The 17767-nt window shown below is 39.5% G+C and overlaps 1 protein-coding gene across 1 annotated transcript in view; it reads right to left on the bottom strand.

The window, feature by feature from the left end:
* The window catches only part of LOC147302397 (interleukin-1 receptor accessory protein-like 1-B), a 346491-nt gene extending 331725 nt beyond the window's left edge, over nt 1-14766 (bottom strand). The window contains exon 1 of the mRNA XM_086282654.1: nt 14227-14766. The gene's annotated coding sequence lies outside the window, so the exon portion shown is untranslated. The remainder of the gene's footprint in view (nt 1-14226) is intronic.
* Between the last annotated feature and the right edge of the window lie 3001 nt (nt 14767-17767).

The raw sequence follows: 17767 nt of genomic DNA, 5'->3' as shown, positions 1-17767 counted from the left end.
ATACAAAGAAAACCCCAACAATCAGACAACCCTCCTATGAGCAAGCACTTGGTGACAGTGGGAAGAAAAAAAACTTCTTTTTACCTCCAGCAGAACCAGGCTGAAAGGGTATCCGGTGTAACGTCTGCGTCAAACCAAACACGTGACGACCCCTTGGGAAATAAGGGAGCAACTGAAACTACTTTCCAAAAGCCACTTTAGCCATTTGTTATCATCAACTTAGCTCCTAGCGGCTAAGGCTAAAAATTAAACCGTAATATGAATGTGAGAGCTAGGCAGCAAGAAAATTAGTCCTGCCCATCTGTGATGTTAATAGACAGTGTTAATTTAACAGGATAGCACAATAGTTTTGTCTAGAATTGGTTATGCTTATTTTAAAGTCTGAAAAAATCGACTAGAGTGTTTTCGGTGCTTTCATTCAAATTCCATTCTTGTCATTCAAATTCTGTTCTCTCCATTCTAATCCTGTTTTTTCATTCAAATTTTGTCATTTTCATTCTAATTCTGTTAATTTAGTTCAAAATCCGTTGTTGTCATTCTAATTCTGTTGTTTTCATTCAAATTTTGTTGATTTCTTTCAACTTCCGGTGTTTTCTTTCAACTTCCAGTGTTCTCATTCAAATTCCATTCTCTTCATTCTAATCCTGTTTTTTCATTGAAATTTTGTTGTTTTCATTCTAGTTAAGTTCTTTTCATTCTAAATCAGTTGTGTTCATTCAAATTCAGTTGTTCTTCTTCAAATTTCTGTGTTTCATTCAAATTCTGGTGTTTTCATTCTAATTCCGTTCTTTTCATTCTAATTCTGTTGTTTTTGTTCAAAAGCCGTTGTTTTCCTTCTAATCGAGTTCTTTTCATTCAAATTCCGTTGTTGTCATTCTAATCCTGTTTTTTCATTCAAATTCAGTTGTTCTTCTTCAAATTCCTGTGTTTTCATTCAAATTCCGTTCTTGTCATTCTAATTCCGTTGTTTTTGTTCAAAAGCCGTTGTTTTCATTCAAATTCCATTCTTGTCATTCTAATCCTGGTTTTTCATTCAAATTTTGTTATTTTCAGTCTAATTCTGTTAATTTAGTTCAAAATCCGTTGTTGTCATTCTAATTCTGTTGTTTTTGTTCAAAAGCCGTTGTTTTCATTCAAATTCCATTCTTGTCATTCTAATCCTGGTTTTTCATTCAAATTTTGTTATTTTCAGTCTAATTCTGTTAATTTAGTTCAAAATCCGTTGTTGTCATTCTAATTCTGTTGTTTTTGTTCAAAAGCCGTTGTTTTCATTCAAATTCCATTCTTGTCATTCTAATCCTGGTTTTTCATTCAAATTTTGTTATTTTCAGTCTAATTCTGTTAATTTAGTTCAAAATCCGTTGTTGTCATTCTAATTCTGTTGTTTTTGTTCAAAAGCCGTTGTTTTCCTTCTAATCAAGTTCTTTTCATTCAAATTCCGTTGTTCTCATTCTAATTCTGTTTTTCTCATTCAAATTCGGTTGTTCTTCTTCAAATTCCTGTGTTTTCATTCAAATTCCGTTGTTGTCATTCTAATTCTGTTGTTTTCGTTCAAAATCCATTGTTTTCCTACTAATCCAGTTCTTTTCATTCAAATTCCAGCAACTAGAGACAAACAGTGGCAGCCTATTTTACTGAGGATTTTCACTGATAGAGATATCAAGTTCAAATTCAAGTCTTTTGACAGCCCTGCAAACAATTACCAACTACAAAGTAATGAGCAACAACCAAATAACTTGTACTCATCACTTGATAAGGCTTCACAACCGAGCCACGAAAGAAGCTGAAGGACCTTCAGTTAAAATATAAAACTATCCATGCTAGCTTCAATAGTTTTATATATGCAGCTACTCAAGCTAGCATGAGTTTGGGTAGCTTCATATAAAACAAGGTAATTATTCACTTCTCAGCTTCTCCATTTTGATGTCATGATAAGGAACATTAGCCACCTCATCACAAAGAGTGCACAGCAAAGCAACGGATCCGCAATTCAGTCTGGCAATGCTTGACAAACTGCCTTTCAAATTGAATGAGAAACGAGAGCAGCGAAGCCTAGAACATACAAGTGAGTCCAGCCTCAGAGCAGCTATGTGAGATTCTCTCTTTCAATTGACTTGGATTAGCTCGTTGCCAGAATTACGTGTAATAAAATCCAGTTATAAATTTGAGATTCGCCTCAAAGGGCAGCTTGCGACAGTCGCTTCTTCCGAACAACCCGCGAAAACCTTATGCTGCGGGGTTATCTGAAGTTTAACTTTAGCCATGTCTAACTATAGAAACACGTGTACTTCAGAGAAATGCTAAATAACATGAAAATTCCTCAAGCTTAGGTGGAAACTTCCCATAGCAGCGATTAGATATTCGCAGGCTGAAACGCTTCTTCTTTATCTCCCTCACACACAACCTTGAACACACATTTTTACTCAGCACCTAAATTTAAATCTGTGACACTGAGACTGATCTGCTGCTGAACCGATGAGTCTCTAGCTAACTCTACAGTATGTTAATGCTATTCATTGGAAAGCATCAAAGTCTTAGTTCTTCAAGCTGCCCTGACTTTAAGCTAAAAGGAAAAAAAGAAAACGTACTGCACATTTTACATCATGAAAACGATGCCACTACATAGTTCTACTACAGCACATCTTTGGAGCAGAGTTTTACAGATTAAAGAGAAATATTAATAGCAATCAATGAGATGCCTAACGTAAGTGTTCTTAACCAATACATATGTAAAAAAGAAGAACTAAAATGGCAACTAATGCCTCGGCAGATTCTGTAGTTTGCCAAATCACTTCAGTGGAATTGTCTCGTCTAAGCAGCAGAACCATAGGCTTATTTAAAGGGGAATGAAAGAGGATTGTCAGACTATTAACACAAGTTAATAAATGCCTACCCTACAGCAACTATAATCATTAAGGCTGCTAAACATTTATCTTTCAGCTTTTTTAAATCAAATCAGTCAGTCGGAAGAATCAACTTGAGCCAAAAGCAGAGCACAATCCAGCCAACAGCAAGAAAACAAAACAAAGCCTTTGAACAAATAATCAAAGTCTTTCTTCTAGCAAAGAATGTGTTTCAAATTGTACAGCCAATTGATCTGACTGTGTATAGAGGCTGTGTACTGCTTGAAAGTACTTTGACTTTCATCGTTGACGGATGCACCGTGCAAAGGATAATAATTGATGTGAAGATACACCGCACGTGGCTTTGAAATTATTTGATTAGAATAGTCAGTATACAGTATGTCTGCTTTAATGGTTAAATGTATAGCAATGCAGACACCTTAGGGGACTGGTGCTCAGCAAATGTTTATTTTCATATAAGTTCGTATCATATATAACCACACAAACCCAAACGTGAAAGCAATTTGTCTTGAGTGCACCTTTCTCTAAAAATGTCCCTCTCGCATCTGAAACAAACAGCCCCGAGAGCAAAAATAAACTTAAGAGCTAAGGCGAGCAGACATGCTGTAGCTACCACTGAGAGCTGAGCGGCACAATGCAAATAAGCTTTCACACCATAACAGACGACCCACATCTCCATGCTAGGCAGCCGAGATTCAATATCGGAGGACAAGGAGTGCTGCGTCCCCAGGCCCTTCTTGCAAAGTGGCCCATAAATCAAGAACCCTGTTGAGAGCTGGTCTCTGTGGGTCTTGTCCAGGATTCGGGAAAAAGAGCACAGCTCTGGCTCCAGTAATCCACCCCCAAACAGCTTTAATGCAACAGATGGCCTTTGCAGCATAAAATTATGACTATCATTAGCCAACCTGGGGACCAGATTATTACTGCAATTGTTTTGTTCAGATATATAGATGATGCTGCCCAGCCACAGCTACAACTGGATTGGGTTTAACTGTAAATACCAATTAATGATTGTTTTTAAATTTCAGACCTCACATAATACAGTAGTACATGCAAGAACACTGAGAAAATCATAAGAGGTAACTTGAAAATTAGCTTAGTATACCTTCCTTGCACCAACTATTATTTAAGCCTTGCTGACATCAACATTAGAGGAGAAAGTGCTGAGCTGTGCAGCATTGCAGCTTCGCTTGGCTCATCTTTTGCCAGAAAGTACTACATGTATTGGAGGTATGTTATTGTGTCATGAAAATGTGTAATATTTGCATAGCAATCAAACTGAGGATAGTACGATTGCTATTTCATGCAAAGTGGTCAATACTAACACATATTTTATTAATGTCACAAAATGCTGAGAAAGATTTTAAAAACAGACATTGTAACATATAGCATGTTACAATGTCTGTTTTTAATAATCCCAAATCAGTTTTTATTTGTTGCCCTGTGACAGACTGGCGACCTGTCCGGCCCAGGATGTACCCTGCCTCTCACTCCAAGGCTCCAGCGCCCCCCGACCCTGAAAAAGGATAAGCGGAAGCAAATAGATGGATGGATCAAACTTGTTGTTCTTGTCCATTAATTTTGTAGCACCAATAGTGAAGGGCATTTGGCAGGACTTCCAATTATTATGCATGCTGTGTGACTTGGTTTAATCACAGTTCTATAACTTTTGTTCAGTTAAAAAAGTGAAACCCCCCTCACAACATTTCAACTGACTTAATTAGCACTTTAACTTTCATTAAGTGCTACATATTGTGTGCAATAAAAATATTTTCATTCTAAGGAGATAAGGTCATTACCTTAAATTAAGGTAATCAGAATTCTGCCAGTTTTATACAATCAGATTCATACGTTTTTGGATAACGATGGGGGTTTTTTTCCCCCTTTTTTAATGTTACCTCTAGGGCCCGTCACAGTGAATTTTAAAATCGTGCATTCAATACGCAATTTCAGTAAAGACTTCAAACTTTCATTCAAGAGGTTTAACAAAACTATAGCATTGACTAGGAATTGGCACCATACACAGTCCACTGTTTTGAGAAGCTCAAAATTAACTGAACAACTGACTGACGAGTTTCATCTCCCGGTGAGGCCTGGATGTGGAGTTCGTTTCAAGTGTTGAACTGTTAGATGTTCCCTTGAGCAATCAGTATGAGGTAAAAAGCAATGCAACCATCTGTTGCATTCATAGAAATAAGGCAGGACCAAAAGACCTGAAAGACCCTGGAAGATTGCAGAATTCTTTCACTGGTTAAGAAAAAACCCCTCAAAACATCCAACCAAAACCAAGAAGCACAATATTTTAAAAATACAATAAGTCTCACTGTATATAATAACTCACGTGGAGGTATTCTGAGATTGGCCATCAAACTTCATATGGCTATGAATAGTTTGTTGTAGGAAAACAAAAGAAACTGTCCCTACTATGATTGGTGACACTCTAAGGTTACACTGTGGACACAACAAGAAGAAGATTCTCTGGACAGCTCTTGTCACAGATGTATGTGACACATTTTGTCAGTATTTACATATGAATGTGCGATATGGGAGGTTACTATAACCTTATCATTTAATAGTGGTCAGTGGCTAAGTTCATCCTTGGCTTCATGGGGACATTCATGCAAAATGTTAAGAAATTCCCCCAAAGTATTCATGAGAATGGAAACTGAGAACCTGGACACATAACACTATGGAGGCCAAAAAATAGAAGCTACAATAGAGTTGAATAACTCTTTCATTTGTTACAAAGCACTTTATACTGTAAGCCATGTGATAAGCCTTCAGCCTCAAATAATACTAAACCTGGATTTCATGGATTGAGTTTCATCTTCTTACCTGTATGTGTAAGACACACACACACACACACACGCATGCACGCACGCGCACTGCAGTTTTTGACTCAACATTAACTCTGGCTGTGTGTGAAATTACCCTTTCAGCAGGGGTTACATTGGGATTTGTGAGAAAGGGGAACCCTAGTCTAGTGGGCTTGATGCTCAAGGACCCACTGCACACAGTGAAAGTGGGGGCTAATTCTTTAAAAGAAAGTAGGTCCACTAAAAATTACACACATTGTGTTCTGTGGATGTGCATTGTCCAGAATAACAAAGACGCCGTTTCAGACACAGTCTCTAAACACCAATTTACAAGTTACAAAGAAAAATTCCACGGCGTTAAAATCTCAGAGTCAGACGTGCCAAATTATCAGATGATAATATATTTTACTTGAGTGTAAGTGTATTCTTAATTACTTTTAAGGAAAAAGGCCAACCTACATAAACCAATCATTTCTACTCATTTATATTTCGTGATTTGCTTTTTTTGTCGTATTTTTTAATTAACATCTACATACAATTGATGGTTTGGGAAACACTGATAATACTGTCATACATAAGTAGAAGAAAATGAATCTTTGCACTGACCCAACAAAGAATCAGTGCAGCAAATTATGGGTTCAGTGTAATTAATTGTGTTTTCATTATTAGACAGATTTTCTGTAGCTTTATTTTTTTATTCACTTCAGTGATTAGATGAGTTCTGTGCTCGCAGTAATGAAAGTACTGCAAATATTGCATTTAAGCAGCATAACAGGAAAACTCCCTGTAATAACCCACTTAATATACCAGAAAAAAAGGAAGGAGAAAAAAAACAGCCCTGCTGGTGCAGGATTCGTCGTCAGCATGACTGCTTTGTTCCCAGTGTTTTCACTGAAAACATGAATTTCTAACAGCTCAGTTGTTTGCTGTGCAGAACATCATCGAGACAGATAAAATTCTGTAAGATCCCAACACAAAGTCCGATGATTTAAATAATCAATCTGAAGTACAGTAACGTACGAGAGTCTTGAGTCATCCCCGATTTCTTTATATTTTGCTTCCAAGAAGCCAAACTGTCTTGTCTTTTTTGGTGGTCTTAAAAATGGTTTTCCAGGCTTTCTGAAGGTCTTTCAAAGTTTTTCTTTGGCCATTAGCTGCTTTTCTACTCACTTTCAGCTCAGTCTTTGTGCCTGATCATTTTCAGAGGAATGTTTGTTGTTTGTTAAGCCACTTAACCTAGATCTATGATTCATTCAAGCATAAAACAGACACTTAACTCAATGAATCATTGATATGTCTACACATGACAGACAACTTAGCACAGAATTAAATTTAAATATCATCTTTATGCACTTTGTTATTAGTTGCCTGTTGCAAAAACACATCTTATGTTCCCATTTACTTTAGTTGAATCTATGAACGATGCAAAAGACGATAACACGGATTGACAGCGTCAGGACAAAATCCAGCAAAGACCTGAGACAGGACCAAGGATGTGCATCTAGCCCTTCAGTTGATCCATTTACTGCTCACAGTACATGGGTCCTTATGAAAATTCAAAAGCATTTCTGAAACATGGGAAACGGGACAGGTTGAGGTATTGCAAATTACACAAGAACTGGACTGAAACCCAAAAACTATTCCTGAAGACTACTTAAAGAAATGACAAGAAAGCTTCTTTCAGTTCAACCTGTGTTATGGAATAAAGGTGGTCATACCAAATATTGACGTTCAAGCTCATTACAATTACAAAAACTGTGTTTTTGCCTCAACACAGTAACACTGATTCCTATTTTCCTAGCAAAATACAAAGAAATGAAGACGTTTGCACAGCACTGGATTGATAGTCACACACATCTGAGTAACTAGAGGTGTTTTAAAAAAGAAATCCCCCCAAAAATCGGGTGACATTCTGTATTTGTTTGTTGTGGTACGAGTGGCTTTGTAATGGTAAAATAATGAAGGAAACAGAGCTGATCTCTGGCATGTCAGGAACTCAGCTCCAGTGGGTTTGACCCAGTTTAACCCGATCCTTTAATTACTTTTATATAACAAACACTCAGTGGTTTAATTAATAGTATGAATGCCATGTTGTGAGCTCAGCGGCAGGTGTAATATCACATCATGATGTTTAATGTAACAACATTGTAGCGCTGGAATTTTACACTTAAAAATGAATAACCTCAACACAAAGCTAAAAACACCCGAATTGATCCGAAGAAAGTTCACCGCGCACGTGTTGCCCTCAGCTTGACATATCGGTTTAAAATTAGCTGTAAATACAATGTTGCCCCGGGTCTCATGTGAAGTGGCTAATGAAGAACTGCTAATGAAGCGCTCCTTGATTTCACTCACTGTTAATCCCTAGACGTAGCTGTTCTATTTAAGCTCCCGCCTGGCTCAGAGGGGAGAATTTGGCGCAAACACTCTCAGCGTTCCTACCGAGGGGTAGCCATGTGTGCATTTACACGGAGTATGCAAATAGGCCACGGCTCCCACTCGAGTAGCTGCTGTATATTATAGCATGAGTATTTTCTTTCGTTGCTGCTGTTGCTGAGACCGTCCTAAATTGGTTTGTAAAAATGCTCTGAATATCTCGACACCAGCCACTTAGAGTGCAGGTCAAAATGTGAATACAGATTGCTAGTTGTGATAGTGTTTTGATAACATTAAAGAGCCATTTCTCTTCTGGTATGCATTTATCCTGCAAAATAATGCAGCCTGGCTTCCTTTTTTTCTCCTCCCAACTGGCATCCTGTACGACTTTTTTGTTTTTATCGCCACACCAATGTATGGAGTGTCACAACAAAGCCTTCATGAATGAGTAAGCACAGATCCTATGAAGAGACGAAGGGAAATGGGAGGAAAAATTGCTCATTTTGCTTCCCTTGGCATGCAATTTCCATCCTCTATCCACATCTCTCTAAAAGCTATCTAAAACACATCAACTTCATCTTTCTAGGCTGGATGGGTCTCAGAGGATCACCTCCAGACATGGCGCGATGACAGTGGGGCTGAAAAGAAAGGATGAAAATGATAATTCTGTTCTCTTGCTTATAGCAATAGGCTTCTCATTCTAGTGCTGATTAAAAAGTGGGGGGAAAAACATTCATTTTCGACGTCAGTTGCCTCTAGCAAAGAAAAATACCGTATATTGAGGTAACTGATCACGCCTCGGATGGCTGTTTCATCAGAGAAAGTGCAACACGACTATTTCGCTGCCTTCTTTCCATTTTACCCATGTAACAATTGACTAGCACAACATTTTAGCTCGGGGGCATGCTACACTGTGGCTGACCCCAAGTTCTTTTATTTTCTGCTGTAACAAATGGGGAAATAAACACTTTCAGATTTCATTTGATTCGGGTCAGCTTTATTCTTTGATTCCGCCCCCACCACCATTGATAGAAGCACACAAATGCAGGACAGCCTCATGTGTATATGTGTGGGATTTTTTTTTTAAGAGCAATGCAAAGAGACAGCTAGAGATGATGCCATTACCATCCTTTTATTGAGGCATTTTTCTGTTCGAAATGCAGAAAGTAAATAAAGCTAGCATGGCAGAGGCAGACACTCAGCTCAATTCACATCCACGCATGAAGGCATTCAGATAAAGGTCTAAAAAAGAAAAAAATGGGTGGCCATGAAAATGATTTGCAAGCAAGTCCATTGTTTATGACACCTCTCTGCTGAGTAACAGCAGGAAAGGGCGCGCCCAGGGCTCAACTGCCATGAAGTGAATGCGGGACCCAATTCTGAAGACCATTTATTTTTCCATACAGCCTGGTCTGCCATCCTCATGCGACTGTGGACTCAAAGGGTGATTTTCTTTGCATGAAAACTATTTGGAGACAAAAACGAGAGCACTGCACACTACTTCTGTCAAACTCTTTGATCTGGCCTCGCGTAACCTACATGATGACGGTTACTCAACCGTATAAAATGATGCCAACCATCGACTGCTGTGCTCTAGAACAGATGTAGCAGAACTGCGATCCACCAGCCAGGTGATGACAAATATTATGTCGTAGGACAGTGTTTTTGTTTTTTTTTAAATTACAGTAAGTAGTAAACAGTTACTCTGTAAAATTTCACAAATCAAAAGATTTGGATTTGCAGATTTCAAGTATAAAACCAAGAAATTCTGCTCACTGATTTTCCAGCATCAACTATTATGATCCAAACCAAGGGCACCAAACTACATCACTACATAATAAGCTGGAACCCATCAAAACCTGTCATCCTCATTTCCAGCTCATTATTTTTCATTCTTGGGTTGCACTCAAGCAGGTCTGCATGAATAACATTTAAAAGTATTAGATCTTTCTCTAATACTGGGCCTTGATGCCGCCCCTCAGTTCTAACTGTCTATAGCAGGCCTTTGTAGCTCCCACTCCTCACCACTTATAGGGACCATTTTAATGGTGGTTGCACAGCCATGCTGCCATTTATAGTGGCGCTGAGCACGTGCTCACTGCAGTATTCTGCCAAATGATAGGTGTCAGTCACCAAGTACAAGAGTAGAAGACATCAAAACTGGAAGAAAAGAAATTGAAGAGGTTTTTTTGTTGTGGAGGTTTTCGCCAGAAAGTCTCCTTTTGAGTTGAATTTAAGATTCTGCGCTGATACATCATTGCAGTGGCAGTAACAACTGACACAACTATACACATGATGTTACAAAGGTTGAATCTACGTAAGAGCATCTAAAACAGGGGTGTCAAACTCAAATACACAGTGGGCCAAAATTCAAAACTGAAACAAAGTCGCGGGCTAACGTTAATATTTATTGAAACATATTTATTCCTCCAGATATAAGAATGAATCTTTTCTTATGGACTCAAACACGTTTTGCTGAAAAACTGAATATCGAACAAGCAAAGCTTAATACTAAACAATATATATATTAGCTGTATAATACCAGTAGGCCAGCTCTGATAGTAATTTGGTATGGCTTCGCGGGCCAAATGTAATTAGGCTGCGGACCAAATTTGGCCCGCGGGCCAGAGTTTGACACCTATGATCTAAAACGACATCTTAGCTCGACTTCACCACCAGATGTAACACCACTTTCGGTGCGCAATGCCATCCACCAGTGCAAAAACGGTCTCTAGGGTTTAAACAGCCCAAATTGTGCGCCTGAGATTAGTGTATTAGGTAGATGCACTCTCTCTGACATCATACAGAGCCAAGAGTATTAAAAACTGTCTTAAAATGAGCATTTAGAGCAGTCGGAAATCTGATCCTCTGGCTGAGATTACAGAAGTTAAGGAAACCGATAATATGCCCCCTTTAATGAACTTCCCATTTACAAAATTAGTAAAACATGTTAAAAAAAAGTTTTTTTCTCAACCAGTCACTCTGCTGTTATTCTAAGGAAGATGTTTATTTGATTGAAGCCCACCCACAAGTAGAACCGAGCAATGAACAAATCTTAAGGCTTCCAGTGACTGTATTTATCAAGCACAGACACAGTCAAAATCACAACTATTTGGGGTATAAAAGGTCTAAAAAGACAATATAAGGTCAATGGGAGTTCTGATGATGCCGCAGTCCATCTCCAAGCTGCTATGACCTCATTCGCACTGCAAACCTTCATCGCTGAGAACCGGTGACTGTCACTGCATGCTCTAATTTTATCTCTGTTTAACGAATATACTAATTAACTAACATATTAATCAAGCCGTTGTGCATGAAACCAATATATTTGGCCTCGATACTGCAATAAAATTACAGATACTAGCTCTCGTGGCTGATTTCTTTCTAAGCACATTAGTTGAATTAATCTGCAAAAAGCTCCATGGTTTCAGAAAAAATTTCCAAACAAGGAAATCAAGTATCTCCAAATAATTTCCATTATGGAAAGAGGAGACATCATATAGAGTTATTACATTATATAGAGATACTTTAAGGCCTTTATATGTAAAGTAGATACTACCAGTTTTTACTGTCCCTCAAGTTCACAAACCAAATTAGCCACATCTAACTGCTTCAAAGGCAGATTTTCTCTTGTAGTCACAAGTCATGATTCTTCTTGAAATGGGCGAAGCACCATGCCCAGACACTCTGTTATCTACCTGATCTACCATACTTGTCAATTCACGACGTGACGGCAGCAACAAAAATAAATAGCTCTGAATCAGATCGATGCCCAATGATTGCGACGGAAAATGGAACAAGGCGCGGGGAAAGAGGAATCTCATCTCGAGGGGAATTGGATTTTGAGAAAGATTTAACCGAGGGCTCGTCTGTTATGCATGTAGCCCACATCTTCTTGGATTCCACAGCAGCTAATAACTTTAGCAGGAATGGAAGGTTGTTCGAGCTCCAGCTGTGATATTTGAACGTATGCGCGCAGTCGCACGCGGGCATAAATACGCAAGCTGGATCGCCTCTCAGTATTTCCATTTCCCCTTGAGTCCTATTAATGTCATTTAGCAGCCATGATTGAGGTGGCCCACTCTCAGCTTCCACACCAGCATTCCTGCTCACAAATCCTCATCAATTGCTCCAATCAGTCTTACCACAGAGCCAATACTCTACAGTGAGACAACTCTTATTTCCCACCGCATTAATGAACTCTTTCATTTGAAAGCCTTTGACTGTCTGCCTCTTGATTGCAAAGCCAAGGCCAATAGGCCTCGGTGACAGCTCCTTGAAAATTAAAAGTATCAATCAAGACGGGAAGGGGAGGGGGGAAAAAGTTGTAATGGTTTCAGATTCTCCTGTCGAGCAGAGAGAGAAGGGGAAGCTAAATGGGATCAGGTGGCATTTCAAAATGCATGTTGGGGCTCGTTTTACCTCGTTTTATTGCTAGATGGGTGGTACTTGCAGGATAAGGGTTAAAAATGTTAGATAAGATAATTAAACATGTTAAAGGTTCATTTTTATGAATCAGTGGGATGTAAATCCAATTATTTGTACTGAAAAACTCATGTTCGCTGTTGTCTGTGCACCTTGAATCGGTTGACCTGGTAATTCAGCCCTGATGAAGGATTCCAAGTAATGAAAACAACATCTTCAATCACTTCATTACCATATCCTTTAAAGCTACACTTGATTCGTCAGAAGAGGAGTTCAGTGCTGCTGGGTAAACTTGACCAGCATTTTTTTTAAAAAAGGAGAAAAAAGTGCTAACGCTGGATGACATAATCTCCGTCTAAATCAATTTCGGTGTGAAAGCACTTGACTCAGCTCAATATGTAGCTGCAGGGCTTCTGTTAAGTGGCTGCTGCCACTTACCTATTAATTCATGTGCTACCGGTTGCGCTCGTGGTCAAGATTAACCCGATATGTCGGGATTTAAAAATAATAATAATAAAATAATACCACAAGGCAAAGGAAGACATGTGCCAGAGCGTTTAGGAGAAACTGAAGGGGAAAGATTATGAACAAATCATGATGCAAGGAGGTTTTGGAGCAAGCAATGATGCTGTTAACAGAATTAGAAAATGCCTTTGCAAGACTGAGGAGCTGTCTGGAAGTAAGGATTTCACTGCCTGCGGGCTATGGTGTGCTATGGTTTTGCAAAAAAAGAAAAAGAAAAAAAAGCATGGCTGCAGCAGTTGTTACTTGATGGGGAAAAAATGGTGACATACAGCTTGTAAGGCTACAGAGCCTTCTGTCACTCATGTGTAGGGAGTGATGAGGGAGTATGGATTTTATGCATTTCTTTTTTTACGCCAGCATCTGTTCTAACTTTTACATCAGTATCACTTTCCTGATTCTCAAATATGTTCAGTGGGTAAAAGCCAAACCACCACGACCAGCTCCACTCTGGTCAGAGCCAGACTGGAGCTTCAGACATTCATCTGGACAACCATAAACCATCATCCATCCACCCAGAGGAGGGAAGCAGGCAAAAGGAGGAGAAGCACAGAGAGAGCTGACTTGCCAAGCAACCACTCAGCAGAAATAATGTGAAATATAACTACGGCTGGGTTCTACTCCCATCCCTCCTCACTCTGGCACACGTTATTTCCCCCCTCCACCAACACACGATCGTGCTCTCTTACTTTCACAGGCGCACGTACACAAAACACGCACGCATGCTGACGCACCGGAGAGATGTGCAAATGCGCACAGTGTTACACAATTAACGTCGAGAAGGAGGAGGGGAAAAGAGAGAGAAGAAGAATGCGTAAAAAGAACAGTTGGTGTGCGCTGACGGACTAATCCGCTCGGATAGTTACGTTTTGAATGAAGGATACAGAAGAAGACTTTCAGCGGTCCACTTCTACTGCCGTACTGCAGCCGTGAACAGCTCCACACAACAGAGGAGGCTCTAAAGATAAAAAAAAATAAAATAAAAAAAAGGAGCCTCTGGGATTTACGCGTAACAGCGGGACAAATGCGTTCTATCCAAAAATGCGCATTTAAGCGCTGCTTGTTGGGATTCCGTTTATTAAAGGTGGTAGATAGTCAGGAGGATCGTGTGCGCGCACAGAACATGAAAATGTCAGTGACAAAAACGAATCGTGGGTTTAAACAGATCCACGGGGGGCAGCATGGTCCAACTTTGGCCAAAGAAACAATTGCATTTAACTTACCAACAAGCAGTTTCCAAATGATGGCGTACACTTTGTGGTTAGTTCTAATAGCCCCACACCATCACGGTGTATCCGAATCTGCTCCGGTCGACAGAGTAAAGCAGAAAGGGTTTTAAAAAAAATAGAATACAATAAGGAATTCCAGGAGAGAGATAGTCCACTTCTCCAAAAAGAAAAAAAAGAAAAACGCAGTGTCTGTCCCCAAATTACATATTGCCAGTCCTCGCTGGCGCAAATTGGAGCGCAAAAATAAAACCAAAAAAAGAAAAGAAAAGAAAAAACAAAACACCTGCAGCCGGTCGCTTTCAAACAGCAGGAAAGAAGAAAATCATGACAGTGATTGGAAGAATGTTCGACGGAAATCAATCAAGGGCAAGATCGGGAGAGGCAATTAGTCTGGTTATCCTGTTAAATCAGCTGCACGGCGGCTCACGGCCACGGAAGCCCGGCAGGTGAGCTTTCAGCTTTAAGCACGACTGCGCGAGAGCGAATTTCCAAAGTGATGTGCAGAAAAAAGGCACACCAGAAGCCTCCTCTCTCTCTCTCTCTCTCTCTCTCAGTGCCGCTGTACCGACACCAGATGCGTCAAGTGAGGACAATTGAACCCAAGCAGCACAGGACACGACGAGATTTCCCTTCAACATAAAAGTCGAGCGCGCACTGGCGGTTAAAAAAAGAAGAAGGGCTGGCTGAATGACCCACGTAGGTCTAAGTAAGAATTGTGGGGTGTAGCTAAAAGCTCCATACACTGTGTCACAGTGTATTTACATTAATAAGAAGTAGCACAGATCCGGTGGAACTGCACCCTCTGCCCATTTCTTCCCCTCTTTCCTCGTTATTGTGATCGAGAGCAAGTTCGACACACTTTCCCTTTCCCCAGAGTTGCTTTTATTTTGAAGAACAACTCTTATTTTCTCTTATTTTGTCTGCCTTGACATTTGCTTTCTCTCAGACCTGCGGTCCTCTGGAGTCCTCATCCTCCACATGGCGCACTGGCAGAAGCTCACCAAAATACGCACGGGAGGATAATCATCCTCATTATGCGCCTGCTTCGACAAACAAACACAAATGTGGAGAGAGTACTTTTTTCGCCGGCTTATGCTGTGAGTAGAGTGCGCAGGCAGACGGGTAATGCAGTGAAGCTCAAGTTTGAGGATAGACGCACTGCCGCCCAATGGAAATAACAGAAAAGCTCTGAAATGCACTATAAAAATGCTGTCTTTAGCAAGTCACTGAAGGGCAAATGTGTAATATTAGTGTCTAATATTGGTCGTTGGTAGCTGATTAAATGACCACCATGATATGGGGAAAATTAGTGAATATTATGTCCACATGAATATTTAAGAAAAAATGCAAAAAGAATATTAACACAGCTCATTTCTCTGCAACCTAAAATGAGAGTATATTTCCTGTGAATTTAGAGAAGCATGTCAGAAAATCAGAGCCTGTCATGAGGAAATGATTTCAAACTTTGAAAAGTAGATTTTGACTTTACAGTTTTTGCAAAAGGATGAAGAAGTAAAAGTCCTCTGCTTCTTTTTTCCTTTTTAGGGAATTTATATCCACGACTGTAAGACTGGTAATACAGAATAATTTAAAATGGTTAAAGACAGAAATCTTTGCCGAAATCTTGGATAATTATGCAGAGTAGCTACGCATGACCTAACACAAACCATATCTTCATTTCCAGCAGAAGGGGCTATACATGCTGTGCCTATTACCACCAAGCCAGTTATTTTTTCCTGGTCTGCTTCTGGTAGACTTCTGTAGGCAATCATGTTTCCAGTTTTCATTACACTGACTATTAAAAACGCACTTTTAAATACAACAAAATATATAAAGAGATGTCTCAGTTTTTATCACAATGTGATATATCTACATCTGACATCAGTATTCATTCCACTGTATCAATATTTATCACCATCTTTCTGCTGCTCAATATTAACAGTAAACTGAGATGAATGTGACAAGTCTGCTGAAAAGCCTGAAAGGATTTCCATCTGTGCAGCTCAGGTATTACTGGTATTTATGAATAACCAAGGATTCACTCCAATCCAAACGGGTAACAGACAAAACCCTGAATCACTAAAGATGATGAATAGACAGTAGAGCTACCCCGCCATCCTTCCAGAACTGCAAGGGTGGGATTCAGATTAAGGACTTGTAGGTAAGCAGGCCTCCCTGTCGGCCAGGCAGTCAGAAAAAAAAAGGGACTCGTTTGATTTCCCCCTCACTGGGCTACCCCTGTCAAGACTTTGGCCTCTGGCACTGCACTTCTGTGAGGCGAATTTCGATGAGGGGAGGGCTTTGAGGAGGAGAAAAACCACCCTTCTCGGACTGAAAGTGTGCACTTGTGAGCTTTCTTTGTCATATCCAGATCCTGATGTGAATAGAGGCTCCTTAATGAGCGAAGAAGTGGACAAACACTGCATTGATTCACCCAACTTCTATTCGAGGTTTGCGTCCGCAAATGCCCTCAACTCAACCGGTTAGTGTGCAACTTTGAGGACTTAGTGTCTAGAGAGGGTTGATTGTTTGCTGCCAATGTGAGGATTTGGGTGAGAGCCTGGAATATCAGTGGACTGGTGATACAATAATTTCGCAGATAAACCAAAGACTCAATGGACATATTTTTCATCTCTCTTATGAGTCGTAATGTAGACTCGTTAAATTTCTCCTTACTACGTTTGGGATGTTCAGTTTTGCTCATCTACAAGTTAAATAGCTTTAAGGATAATGATCAAATCCCAGTTCACAAACTCAAAAACTTCACAGAGCACAAAGCAGAGCTGGTTTCCAAGTCTCTCAAAATACAGTTCCTCTTGATAACATCGGTATGAAGCTTTACACTGCTCCAATTAAAAATGACACATCTACTGATGGAAATACTTGTCAGGTGTTTGTATTAAATGATAAGCTACATGAAAATACAACTCTGTTTATAAAACTTTTATTTCAAAAACATGGAATCAGAAACTGCTGCGAAACTTTGAGAGACTTGTTTAAAGTCAAAATCTGAAGGTTTTTTTGTGCATTTTTGAACAAAATTCTTTATTAAAAAAACTCTCAGACTAGTGAATCCTTTCAACAAAGTAAAATATTTCCAGTAAATAAAAAGCAGCAAAATCTCAATCATATCTTGAAGCGGAATACTTTAAAAGGAGTACGTTCAGTTTCTTCTTATAGGATCACATGTACAATCTTTAATGTCACTGGCTTTATAGGAATTGGTCCAAAAATGAGAAAATATCCAGTGGTCAAACGGTCAAGCTGCTTGGAGCTGATAGGAGTGCAGCAGTAACTTAAATAGCCACTCATTACAAACAAGGTTTGCAGAAGAGCATCTCTGAGTGTATAACTGTCTCCTGTATTCCTGGTGTCTTGTCTCTAGTGAAGGTTTGGTTTTCCCGTTCTCCTCACTTAGTGTTGTGTGCTTGGTTCTGAGCCTGTCATGTTTCCACGTCTCGTGTCAAGTCTGCTTATGTCTCATGCTTCCTGTTTTATTTTGATACTCCTTATCCTACGTAAAGGCATCTAATTT

This window comes from Aulonocara sp. 'chitande type north' Nkhata Bay, linkage group LG23 (assembly GCF_057382095.1).
Source record: "Aulonocara sp. 'chitande type north' Nkhata Bay isolate Kocher_YH1m ecotype deep benthic linkage group LG23, A_spYH_male_GT1.1, whole genome shotgun sequence".
In the NCBI taxonomy this organism is placed as follows: domain Eukaryota; kingdom Metazoa; phylum Chordata; class Actinopteri; order Cichliformes; family Cichlidae; genus Aulonocara; species Aulonocara sp. 'chitande type north' Nkhata Bay.
This window is presented reverse-complemented; position numbering and strand designations above follow the sequence as displayed.